Source organism: Podarcis melisellensis (genome assembly GCF_964234715.1).
Source record: "Podarcis melisellensis genome assembly, chromosome: 5".
Classification (NCBI taxonomy): domain Eukaryota; kingdom Metazoa; phylum Chordata; class Lepidosauria; order Squamata; family Lacertidae; genus Podarcis; species Podarcis melisellensis.
In genome coordinates this window covers 79,218,278-79,231,815 of record NC_138537.1, presented here as the reverse complement: position 1 = coordinate 79,231,815, position 13,538 = coordinate 79,218,278, and the positions used below count along the sequence as shown (strand labels likewise).

The window sequence follows — 13,538 nt, the reverse complement described above, 5'->3', positions numbered from 1 at the left end:
AATAATTGGCTCGGCGTACACAGCACGACATCAATTATAGCAGCATCCCCGCCACCTCCAATGTAAATGGCTTTAACGAGAATGTACCAATGACTCATTTGTCCTTCTCATAAAACCTCTGAGAGGTGCAAAGCCACCTTGTCCAGTTTGTATTTGGCCCAAACTGTGGGAAGCAAACAGAGCAGGAGCAGATGGAAAGCTGCATGGAAATTTCCCTAAATGGACGGTGTTGCTTTAAGAGCAAGCAGGTGGGAGGTGATACAGGAACCCTACTCCAAATAGTTGTCTATTTCTACTGTAATACCAGCTATTGCCTGATCCCTGGTGTCCTAGAGATTGCTAGTCTCCCTTGCTTTTTTGACAGCTTCATTAAACAGCTGGAAGCTTTTGCGGGAAGAAAATGTGCTTTACTTCAGTTTGGCAACCCTGAATAAAAACCTACAACAAAGAGCAACTTGAGTCGAGATCAAAGGCACGTGGAGGCAAAAATATTTTATAAAAGCAGGTAAGACTGGAAAGACCAGACCTCTAAATTATACTGTGTGTGTGTTGTGTGTGGTAAACTGTCTCTGTCGACTAGAATAAATGCAGCCTAGTGTGGTACTGTGATGGAAGCCTTGCTTTTCCTAAAAGGTTAGGTTTAAAATAAATGTTTGGTGACCTATTCTGATAGACTCCTCCTCACGTCTGCCTGAAAATATTATTATCCTGAGAAAACAGGGGCTGATATTTCTGGTGTTTTTTCTTGAAGAAGAGAATCATCTGAAATTTTGAGGAGGGAATTGTTGCCTAACCAGAGTGGGCTTCTGACCAAAATATGCCTAATGGGAAGCTGTGGAAAGACCCTTGTGAAAAGACCCTGCTTCTTTTGGCCACACTTCCCAGAATGCCTTGGGAGGGATGCGACATGATGCAGTGTTGCTCTCAAAGCAATTTCAGAGAAACTTCTACCCACAAAAAATACTCTTCAGGAGGTAAAGGTAAAGAGACCCCTGACCATTAGGTCCAGTCGCAGACGACTCTGGGGTTGTGGTGCTCACCTCGCTTTACTGGCTGAGGGAGTCTGCATACAGCTTCTGGGTCATGTGGCTAGCATGACTAAGCCGCTTCTGGTGAACCAGAGCAGTGCACGGAAATGTCATTTACCTTCCTACCGGAGTGGTACCTACTATCTACTTGCACTTTGGCGTGCCTTCAAACTGCTAGGTTGGCAGGAGCAGGGACCAAGCAACAGGAGCTCACCCCATTGCGGGGATTCGAACCGCGACCTTCTGATCAGCAAGCGCTAGGCTCTGTGGTTTAACCCACTCCCACTCTTCAGGAGAGCTTGGTTTTAATTCTACACAACAAATGGCCCCAAAGAAAAATGATCAGCACAGCTCGAGGTAGGATTCCAACGGTTTTAGCAGTGGTGCAGAAGATGCAGTTTGGGTAAGTTCAACTTTGCATGCAAAGCTGACCAGCATTGTTCTGTCTGCACGGCTGTTAAAAGAACTGGATCTGTCTTCTCCTTTGAATCTGGTCATCCTAATGGCACATGAACAATTCACGGGTTTAAATAGTATTATTAATAGTCAACCTGCCAATATTATCCTCCCATCTGTCATTCTTGCAGGATGGTTATGGTATTGATTATGTCTATGAAGCAAAACACACACACACATAAAAACAAACCCAGTGCATTTCCTAATGCAGCATCATAAAACGATTAATTTAGCGCAATGGAGTGGCTAACTGAGTGAGAAATGAGCCAGGAAGATTATCATCTCTGGTATGCATTTTGCTTTCCCATCCACGCAACAGAATTTCCTCATGAGACCTAGAGTTTTCTCAGCCTTTGTCTGCAACATTTGGATAAATGTGTGTACCTACCTCCCAGGGCTGTTCTAAGGATAGGGCAAAGTGCTTTGTTGCAGTGGAATGGTAAGTGTGAAGTGGTTTTGAATACAGTGATACCTTGGTTTACAACCATAATCCGTTCCGGAGGTCCGGTTGTAAACCAAAACAGGTTGTAACCCAAGTCATGCTTTCGCCAATAGGGCCTCCAAAAAAAAATGGTTTTAATTAAAATAAAAATGGGTTGTAATCCAAAAAGGGGACACACACTTCAGGGTTTGACATGTTTGTAATCCAAAACGGTTGTAATCCAAAACGTTTGCAAACCAAGGTACCACTGTACTTGAAATTCGCCATTGCTTAAAATACCCTGTAGCACCCCTACGCTCCACACACTGCCCTAAATCTGCCTCTGCCCCACCCTTCACTGAAATAATTGTCCAACACCTGCTTCCTGAAATTTGGAAGGTCTCAGCCAATGAGAGAACTTTTCTGCATTGGCCTTTCCCCACCAGAATGCCCTCCTCTGAGATGCTTATCAGGCATCTGCATTGATGTAGGTATTTGACTGACAACACTATATTTCAATCTGTGAATTCCTTTACCTTTTTACTTCCTGTCACAGTGGTTTGGGGAGGGATGCAGAAAGACTGTGACTTTGGAACAAAATGAGTGGTGTGTTTTGTTTTGTTTTGTTTTGTTTTGTTTTGTTTTGTTTTGTTTTGTTACTGAATCCTGTTCTATATATTTTGTCTATGGCTTCTTAACCCTTGCACCTACCCTCCTTACTGAAATCATAAACCACAGGGAAAGTCCTTAAGCCTTTTTATTTAAAAAAGGGGGGGCTTTTAACTGTGTGTTGCCAAGGACCCCTGAGCCTATTTGCACTGAAATGCTGCATTGCTATCGTTAGAAGAAGAAGAAGAGTTTGGATTTGATATCCCGCCTTTCACTCCCCTTCAGGAGTCTCAAAGCGGCTAACAACCTCCTTTCCCTTCCTCCCCCACACCAAACACTCTGTGAGGTGAGTGGGGCTGAGAGACTTCACAGAAGCGTGACTGGCCCAAGGTCACCCAGCAGCTGCATGTGGAGGAGCGGAGACACGAACCCGGTTCCCCAGATTATGTGACTGCCGCTCTTAACCACTACACCACACTGGCTCTCAAGAGAGCAAGGGAGGTGTTCATGGTGAGTTCCAGCACCTCTTTTTCTAGAAAAATGGCATTGGTTATAGGCATCTATATATAGTTCCATTGTAGTCAATTTCAGACTGTGGAAAGCAAGGCAATGAATCTTATGCCATGGATATGAGGTGAAATGTGAGGTGGATCTGAGCAGCTAAGCTGAGGCAATGTCCTATTTGAGAAAACGAGGTGGATTCTCAGGCTAATATTTTTCTGTGCACAGCTATAATAATTGTTAATGAATATGTTAAACGCATGAGTATTCTTGGGTACTCGATCTGTATTTCTGCCTCTTTGTACTATTTTTATCTTAGCACATTAACCATGGAAATACAGAGGGGGTTTTCTGCTTCTTTGTACCATTTTTATCTTATCACATTCACAAAGGAAATATAGACGAGGCATTGTTTCTCCTTGCTGAGATGAATAGCTATTCAAACGAAAAGAGGAAAAGAAAACGTAGCACACAAAATGGTTTCTGATTGAAATACATAACAGTGTTCTGCAAGGCCCCCTCAAAAGAGCAATGAACGAATGCATTCTGGAAACCAGCCTGCCATCTTGACAATGGGCACAATTATTCTGGGCAGAAGTCAGTGCTTCTGCTCTTCAGTCCTACCTGCCTAGGTGGAAGTTGCTCTCATTTCAGTGGGGATTACTCCCAAGGAAGGGTCTAGCTCAGGGAAAGCAAATGGTGTGCTTTCTCGGTGTAGTTGGACGCCAGCTCCCATCATCCCCAGTCAGAATGTTCAATGACTGGGGGAATGATAGGAGTTGTAGTCCAACAGCTTCTGACTGGAGGGCACCATCTTAGCTACATCTGGTCTAACTTACGTGCTGCAGGGATTTATTTAACAGAAATGTGTGGGGCCAAGCTTGACATGGTTTGTGCAATCTGTCTGGAATGTACCCTTCCCCATTGCCGCAAAATTAACAGAAGGAGCTAGTTAAATCAGCAAAACAACTGACTTAACCCCACCCCCACCCCACGTACAATGGCATACCCTCCAACATTCCTCATATGAAAGTTGGTACATTCTATTCTACATCAGTATCACTGCTGAGGGAAGCTTTTAATTTTAATTTTCTGATTTATTCATTTTTTTTTTGCATGTTAATATCTTTATTAAAGTTTTCCATGATACAAACCACCACCACCTGAAGCCCAGCTAGCTCCTGCCCCCACTCCTGGCCCTTATAACCCAATTGTCTCCCCACACCCCTCAAACTCCAGCCCCCCACAGACTTGCCTGCACCCCACCCACCAGAACCTTCCCCATCACCCCACGACCCCCAGGACCTGCTGCTGCCCAGGGTCTCCTCCAGTCACCACCTTCTTTTCAGGCCTGACCTGGCTCTCTTTCTCCTTTTTATTTGGCCAGCTGTATGGGTGGTTACGGGACGCGGGTGGTGCTGTAGCTTAAACCACAGAGCCTAGGACTTGCCGATCAGAAGGTTGGCAGCTCAAATCCCCATGACGGGGTGAGTTTCCGTCACTGGGTCCCCGCTCCTGCCAACCTAGCAGCTCGAAAGCACGTCAAAGTGCAAGTAGATAAATAGGTACCGCTCCGGCGGGAAGGTAAACGGCATTTCCGTGTGCTGCTCTGGTTCACCAGAAGCAGCTTAGTCATGCTGGCCACATGACCCGGAAGCTGTCTGCGGACAAACGCCGGCTCCCTCGGTCAATAAAGCAAGATGAGCGCCGCAACCCCAGAGTCGGTCACGACTGGACATAATGGTCAGGGGTCCCTTTACCTTTATGGGTGGTTATGGGGCCTGCCAGGCTGGAGAGTTGTAGCCTCCCACAGTGGGGAAGGTGGCGGAATCCCCATTGCCTCACGCTTCCTTCCTGCTCCCCTTCCCGCTACTGCGGCTATTCCTCAGGCCAGCCTGGTCCCTCTCTTGGATCCAGCAAAAGTCTCCCCCCACCTCACCTTCTCTGACTCCCAGGAGCGGTGGCAAAGGAGGTGATAGTGGTGGAGGGGGAGGCCTCAGTTCGCAATCCTCTCTTCCTACTGCTTCCCCCAGCGTGAAGCCATTTCTGGTTAGCATACCTCAACAATGATGGGAATTTGGGACTCTGCATGACATAGGGAGAAGCCATGATGGCTTAATGGTTTTTGTGACGGTCCTGGCATTTTCAGGGCAGTTGAAGATTATGCAGTAGCCATGAACCAAATCAGCCCACTACCCCAAGAGCTGTTTTTAGTGAAATAGAAAGATAGCGGGAGATCCTTTCAGGGCTCTCACTGTCATAGTCTTTGGCCCTTAGCTGACAAGCCACTTCGGAAATCGGGGGAATTCTCAGCAGAGAAGTAGCAGGCAGAAGGGAGATGCTTAGCTCTTTCTCTCCCCCCCCCCCCATCAGCTGTTACCTGAAAATTATTTCCATTGGAGTCTGGAATCCTTCAAAGATAAAGCAATTGTGCTCCAGCAATAACCCCCTCCACAAAAAACCAATAACCAGAGAAAACTTAAACAAGGAACTGAAACTCTTTGTTTGCCCTGAAAGTAAGAAAGAACTGTGTTGTGTTTTACAGACGGTTGACTCTTAACCTCAGCTTTTCATCTATCGTTAAACACTACATATTTAGTTTGCTAATAAGGATGTCCAAGAGAGTCATCCTACAAAGGTCTTTTTTTCCTAAAACAGATTCTGTAAGTCACACATATTTATGATTATAATATAATATGATCATGAAAATCATCAGTTCATCAAACATATTTTACAAGAGGATCCATGAGAGCCTTCTGCCTTGTGCCCAGCTCAAGGCTATCATAGTCAATAGCAAAGTGAACCAAGTGACCTTTAGACGACTCCAAAAATAGTCCTTTGAAGTTTAACAATGGATTATGAAACAAGTTGCATAAATATGGAGTGATTGGGCAAAAGCATACATTTATAGAATATTACAGCCTCTTTTAGAAAACTAATTTAGGGATATATATTTTTTATTGCCGGAGATTGAAGGGCAAAAGCCTCAATTTTCTCAGAGTCCACAAGATGTTGCATGGTGTCTGCTCCCTTTGCACAATGGGGGCAACCAAATTTCATCTGCGCCCAACACTTCTACAGCAATCTGATTCTCTGAATGGTACTTCCAAGCACCAGGAGGAGGTTTTAGATATATATGTATCTTATCTATATCTATATCTGTATCCCCAAAGGGGAGGAAACCCAAAACAGCTCAGTGAGAACTAAGCACTATCAGTGGGATGAGATTGTTAGGGGGTGGGAGAATGAAATAGAATGGAATATATCATTGCAGATCTGGAAGGGATCCCAAGAGTCATCTAGCCCAGCCCCTTGCAGTGCAGGAATCTCAACTAAAGTATTCAAGACAGATGGCCATCCAAGCTCTGCTTACAAACCTCCCAGGAAGGAAAGTCCACCACCTTTTGAAGGAGTTTGCTCCACTGTCAAACAGCTCTGTCAGAAAGTTCTTCCTGATGTTTAGTCAGAATCTCCTTTCTTGTAACTTGGATCCATTGGCTTGAGTTCTAGCCTCCAGAGCACGAGAAACGAGCTTGCTTCACCTTCCATGTGACAGCTCTTCAGATATTTGAAGATTGCTAGCATTTCTCCTCTCAGTCTCCTCTTTCCAGGATAAACATACCCAACTCCCTCAACAGTTCCTCATAGGGCCTGGGTTGCAGACCCTTGATCATCTTGGTTGCCCTCCTCTGCACACATTCCAGCTTGTCAATATCCTTCTTAAATTTTGGTGCCCAGACCTGGACACAGTACTCCAGGTGTGGTCTGACCAAGGCACAATAGAGTGATACTATGACTTCTCTTGATCAGAACATGATACTTCTTTGAGGCAGCCTAGAATAGCATTACCGTTTTTTGCTACTGCATCACACTGTTGAGTTTGTGGTCCACTAAGACCCCTAGATCTTTTTACGTGTACTACTGACAAGGCAGGTGTCCCCTGTCTTATATTTGTACAGCTGCTTCTTCCTATCTAAGTGCAGAACCTGACATTTCCTTGTACACAGTTACATCAGCACATAACCAGTTCTAATTGGCTGTGTACTGTTGTGACATCATCTCAATCATGACACGCTCACCAATTGACTGGCATCATTCATGTGACTACACTCTGAAAGATTAAGGCATTGGGAAGAAAAATGGTGCCACCATCGTAGCAGGTCGTACAAATTAGGCCAGCAGTCTCAACCACTGAGCTACACAATTAAAAGATTTCATGTGATTTAAAAGTTATATAATGATGGTGTGGTGCAGAAAAAGAAAACCCACAATGACTAGCAACATTCCAAAGCCATAGAATTAATTATGCCTGCATACTTAGCAACGTATCATTTGCATGTATGTTCCAAGTGCAAATTGATCTCCAGGAAGGAGAGGAAGGACTTTTTCCCTTCTCAAGCATAATCTTGCACAATTTGCCAGTGGGGACACTCAGCAGGTACAACAATAAGGAAGAAGAGGTTTCCGAGGGCAATGTGCACAAAGAAACAGATCTTCAAGTGGAAAGCAAACAGGATCTGTTTTTATGGAGCACAGAAACATGGTGGTATCAGAATTCTCTGCACAAAAGTCATTAATGAGAAGGAATGAATCATTCTAAGTATTTACACATTGAGCAAGATTCATAGTTTGTCCATTTTGAAAACAATTATTTTGCTTCTTGTTTTCTGGCTGAAAGCTCTGAGAGTGCATCTAAGTTGCCCTGCTCCCCAAATCCTGTCAATGTTTCTTAGGTAACCAAGAAAGTTGCTTTTTAAAAAAACAAATAAATAAAAAGCCAAGAGATTGTTTTCTTAATGTTCTGGTGTTCTCTTTCCTTCACATATCGCCACAACTTTTTGTGTTGAGCCACCATCTTAGTTGACAGAAGAATGAATTTGTTTTCTTCCGCTATATAGTTCTCTTTGGCTTTGGTTGTCATGCCTCATTGTTTTAAAAATCATCCAAGGACACTTCCTCATGCTTATTCCAGGGTTGTTGTTGTTTAGTTGTTTAGTCATTTCCGACTCTTCGTGACTCCATGGACCAGAGCACGCCAGGCACTCCTGTCTTCCACTGCCTCCCACATATTGGTCAAATTCATGCTGGTAGCTTCGAGAACACTGTCCAACCATCTCGTCCTCTGTCGTCCCCTTCTCCTTGTGCCCTCCCAACATCAGGGTCTTTTCCAGGGAGTCTTGTCTTCTCATGAGGTGGCCAAAGCATTGGAGTCTCAGCCTCAGGATCTGTCCTTCCAGTGAGCACACAGGGCTGATTTCCTTAAGAATGAATAGGTTTGATCTTCTTGCAGTCCACAAAAAAACATGGGAGGGATACAGCCTTCAACAGAGTCCTCTTCTTTCGTCCTTTCTCCTGGCCAGCAGACCATTAGGCAGGAGTGAGAAGCCTCACATGCAGACACCAAAGGCCTCTCAGTCTGATCCAGGGCCAGCCTGTCACATTTTGTTGCTTGAAGTGAAACACAAAGTGCCGCCCCCACCTCCACGGCACCCATGGAGAAGCGGCTCAGGCACCAGAGCCCATTTCTGGTGAGATCTTTCCAGAAATCGGCAGCGGGGTGGGCAGGGAGCCCACAAGGGTGCCGACTTGGCTGCTTCACTCTGCCTCATGCGTGGTCTGGTCCTAGTCTGACCCATGGGACTCTCCCCAAGCTAGACTGCTTCCCTAGCCACACACCTCCCCAGGTGACAGCCCTCACTGGCCTTGCCTAAACAACAACCTCCTTGAATAATTTTGCCTGGCTGGAATGTTGCCCTTGGATTCTGATCATGCCTCTTGCTCGACTGGACGGAGGAGAAGAGGAGGGTGTGTGAGTGTGAGCAGAAAGGCAAAATGTACATTGTCTCTGCTCCACCCACATTTGGTTGCGGCCCTCGGGTTGCACAAGGCTCCTCATCCCTGTCCTCAGGCAAGCACAGGTCACAGAAACTACTATTCACAACGTGAGGCTGGTGCATGGATAGTGATCTACTCCTTCCTCTGCTCCCCAGATCTGCAAATTCCTCCTGTTGTGGGCTGGCTAGGAAGGGCTTCCTTTATAGATCACGCCATAGGCGAATTGACAGCTCAACAGGCAACCTTTTGAAAACGCTCAATTCAGACTTATTCCTTTTTCACGTCATTTTTGGAGCTGTTAGCCGGTATTGCTGCTGGAGCTGTCTTGAAAACTCATGTGAGGTTTGTGGTTGTTTTGTTTTCCCCCCTCTCCCTTAGGTACGTGTTTGAGCCAAGACGGCTGAGTAGAAAGCCATGGTGGAAACCATCTTGGCACCGTGGACAATTGTCTTGGTCATCTTTGCCACAGTGTTCGTGATGAGCTTTCTGATGTTCCTCCCTCCGGCTGTCGTCTTGATCTGCAGGAGGAAGACCTTGTCACAGATCTCTTTGGAGGGAGCCGTATAGCCAGCCTCGTTGAAGATGACTGCGTGAGCATGGGGACTTGATGATGCTTGAGAAGCTCCATCATAAATGTGGAGCAAGCTTTGCCTCCTCTGATATATGCCAAACAACGGATGCTGATATTCAGGATCCTGGATATAAAACAACATCTGAGACTTTTGATGCCCAATTAACTATCCTCTCTGCTTTGTTCCATTTTCTCTTTGAGAATATCAGTGGATGAAAAGATACAGAGGGAAAGAAAAGGCATATGGTCCCTGTTAACTCTGCACATATAATGCCTTTATTGCTCATGGTACTTTGCTTGCAAACAGTATTGATAAAGAGAATTGTTACATTTAACTTATTAATGGTGGTGAGGCACTATACTGAAATCAGATATTCATAGTTCTTGCATTCATGTCGTACAAATGTGCATTTGGAATATGAGTCAATGTTTGACAGTTCAATGAAGACAATGGCCAATCTTATTTTCTTAATTATTTATTCAATATTTGCCAGTTTCTAGTTTTGTTACATTTTCTAACTTTGAATGTTAGTCTTCTGTGACACCTTTACAAAATGTGGCATAGATTTTCACTTCCTGGAAAATGAAACCAGGTGTTCTCCTGCAGTTAATCTTCATTCTCTTTTTTGAATGTATTTTTATTAAAGATTTTCTTGATTTACAAAGGTATGTGCAATGTCTCTCTCTCGTATCCATTCTGACACCACATAGGATTCAAAGAGAGACATGGGACATCGTGTTGGGAGAGGCAAAACTTCATTTCCCTACTTGCGACATCTAACCCTCTTTCACACCCCCACCTACTGGTCCTTGTGTTTATGCAGCTAACATCACGCTGTTAACTTCAATTTGGAAAGCAGGTGAATGGAAAGTACCTGGTTTGCAGATTGGGTTAGTGGCTTTAGTCATATCTGAGAATGGACATTAATGTTGATTTTGCAGGGGTCGCTTTCACAAGATGGCTCTAGTCAGCTGCCTGTCACCTCTTGCTACTGCAATGTGTACGTGTTCATATTAGCTCACATTTGACAGGAAATTACATATAAAAATGGAGAGAGAAAAACTGCATACAAAAATGTGTCTGGGGAAAATGCATGCTGAAACGCTGACAAATTTTTGTGAGGACTTTTTTTAAAAATGCAAACTGATGAGTGATTGTGAACGGAACTTAAACAGGTAAACTGAGAAACCAAAACTGACAGAGCACCAAATAACTGAGTGGCAGGTTTGTGGCTGTATTTGCTCAGCCTCCACCATTTCAATGCTGTGAAAGAAATATAGTGGCATAATTGATTTTATCAGCATCTGCTTGATGTAAGCCAACAGAAGCGTAAAGCACACAATCAGCCTTCTACCTGACGTGCGGTCTGGCAAACAGTGTATTTAACGAGGGATACGCTCCAGAAAGGCTTCAGAAAGGAAAGACTGGTGATGCAAACAAATAGGGTATAGAATTTGTTTTTTAAAGAAAGGTTTGGCCACATTGCTGCTGGCGCAATGTGTCAGTCTGACAGTCGAACATCCCGCCCAAAATGCCTTTATTTACTCTGGGAGCTGCAAGGCTGGGAAGTTTCTCAAGCCTTAGCCAGATCTGAGCTGCAAAACTTGATTGACAGTTGCAACTCCTTATCCAGTGCTTGTATCCTGCCTTATTCGGTTCAGGAGGCGGGAAGTTTGTGTTCCCAAGCTTACATGTTTCACATGGGGATCTGGTCAACCCCCATGAGAATCTGATGCTGGACTGGATGGCCACTGGTTTGATCCAGCAGGTCTCTCCTTATGTTCATTTTGTCATAGCATGAGTTCCTGTTTGTTGAGCATGTCACAGGTGCCGCAATGGCATGGGGGGACTGGTGGGAAAGGGAGAGGTCCTCCTGAAGAAAATTGAAGGAAAAATGAAGCAGACTGCGTGAATTTAAAGATGATTAGTGAACAGAAACAGGGCTAGTGGATAACTTTTGTATTTGGAGAAGGGAAAACAGGGGGCAATTAAGGATGAATTTTTGGAAAGAGAAATCCTTTGGAAGGGTGCAGATAGAAAATGAGGGTTGAAAATAGAGATTTCTGGGGTCTGGTTTGAAACTTAATGTTGTAGGACTGAATGGGATTTGGATGCTTTGGGCGGAAATTAACTGAAAGAGGAATTATGGAGGGACCTAACATCACACCTGTTTTTTTGATCCAGTTTGTGGTCTCTGGTAAGCTGCTAATTTGTCATTTGCAAAACGGCTGTTACAGTGCAGTAACAAATACTGGGGGAAAGGGGTGGCCTGAGTTTGGGGCGCAGGCACCACCCATCCTTTGTATTTATCTTTGGGCAAGTCACTTGTCTATCAGAGCATTTGGTTTCCAATTGTGCTCAACCAAGTGCCTCTGCAAAGTTTAAAAGTAGGGCATGAGATTAACAGATTCCTTGTTTGTCCCCATCAACCAGCATTCAAAGATATACTGCCTTTGACCATAGGTGTTCTATTTAGCTCTCATGGCTGGTAGCAGGGACTTCTATGAATGGAGTATGAGCAGAGCGGGTAGAAGCTTTGGGTGGGGGGAACCAAAAGAATATATGGAGAGGAATTAAGAGGACTTTTAGTTTTCTCTCCCTTTTTGAAAGGCACAAGCTCCCTCTGCAGTTTGCAAAGGGAAGTGAATATACTTTCTTAGAACAAGGTGATAATTTCTTAAACCAAGCAGTGATGCTAGCAAGATTCTGCCTAAACGTTTGCAGTGTTTATCTTTTTTTTTTTTTTGAGTTGCTGAGCTTTGGCAGAATCAAGATACTTCACAGTTCTGGAAAGCGGCTATTTGATATTTCCTCCCGAGTTCTTTCTCTTACCACCCCAGCCCTTGATCCCCTTGCATTCAGCACATTGCATAAAACACGGAAGAGGCATTAAGTAGAAACACTTCTGCAAATTCAACATTTGTTTTGCTTTCTCCTGAAGGACGATCCTCGTGGGTATAGGGAAGATTATATTTGGATCAACAAGTGGCTGGAAAGGAAATATGCAGAAATGAAAGAAAAATGTGTCTTAAATAGAGAGCCAGTGTGGTGTAGTGGTTAAGAGCGATGGACTCGTAATCTGGGGAACCGGGTTCGCGTCTCGGCTCCTCCACATGCAGCTGCTGGGTGACCTTGGGCCAGTCACACATCTCTGAAGTCTCTCAGCCCCACTCACCTCGCAGAGTGTTTGTTGTGGGGGAGGAAGGGAGATTGTTAGCTGCTTTGAGACTCCTTTGGGTAGTGATAAAGCGGGATATCAAATCCAAACTCTTCTTGAATGCGTTGGCATGTATGCAAGCACTAGCCTCCTAGAATGAATCTTGAGGTCTGCAATGCAATACAAGGCCTATCTACTCAGAAGCAAACCCTACTGAAAACAATGGAGTATACTGTGAGCAGGGTTGTAGTCCCATGAATGTTTACTAGAAAGTCCCACTGTGTTTGGGGAGGTTGCTCCCAGGTATGTGGGCTGAGGATAGCAGTCTTAAGACTGTCTTCTAGGGAACCGGGAAATTGGCTTGTGGATGGGAAGAAGGGACTAGGGATTTGCAATGGAGTATTCCCAGTACTGAGCTAAGTGAACCAAACACCTGACTACAATTCTTTGTGGAGACATGCAATGATGGCTAAAGGGGCACAGAACCAAGGTGTGGAGAGTCGGCTGGACCCTGCCAGTACAAAACTGCTTTTGTTTGTATAATTGCCATGGCTGCTTCCTCAACTCCCACCTCAACGAAGCCTTGCTGAGGGTGCCAACAATTTTGCTTAAGAGATTGCTTGCTCCTTTGTGGTCTAACGTACATTTCCCCCAGGAGAAGAGATCACAATGAAACCAATTTCAAGCTGCAGCCTGAAGGTGTGCTTTCCTTTTACTCTGTTGACAAGAGGGTTGCCCTGTGGGGCCCGAATAATAAGCTTTCCAAAATCTTGTTGCCAGATCTGAAAACTAAAGCTTTTCCTTCTTTTAGGAAAGAATAGTGATTTCTGCCAGTTGAGGTGTGTGGAAAATAGTGAGATGCATGGTGATAAATTTACCTCAGCGGAAAACCTCTCTCTTTTCTTTAAAAGCAACGTTCTACTTAAGGCTCATTCTTCTGCTATTGCTGACAGACTAAA

The 13,538-nt window shown here is 44.6% G+C and overlaps 1 long non-coding RNA gene across 1 annotated transcript; it reads left to right on the top strand.

Annotated features, from left to right (window-relative positions):
* Positions 1–259: 259 nt before the first annotated feature.
* LOC309370098 lies at positions 260–9,905 on the top strand. The gene is made up of 2 exons (XR_014168423.1): positions 260–505; positions 9,229–9,905. It is a non-coding gene; the product is annotated as an uncharacterized lncRNA (long non-coding RNA).
* Positions 9,906–13,538: the final 3,633 nt, after the last annotated feature.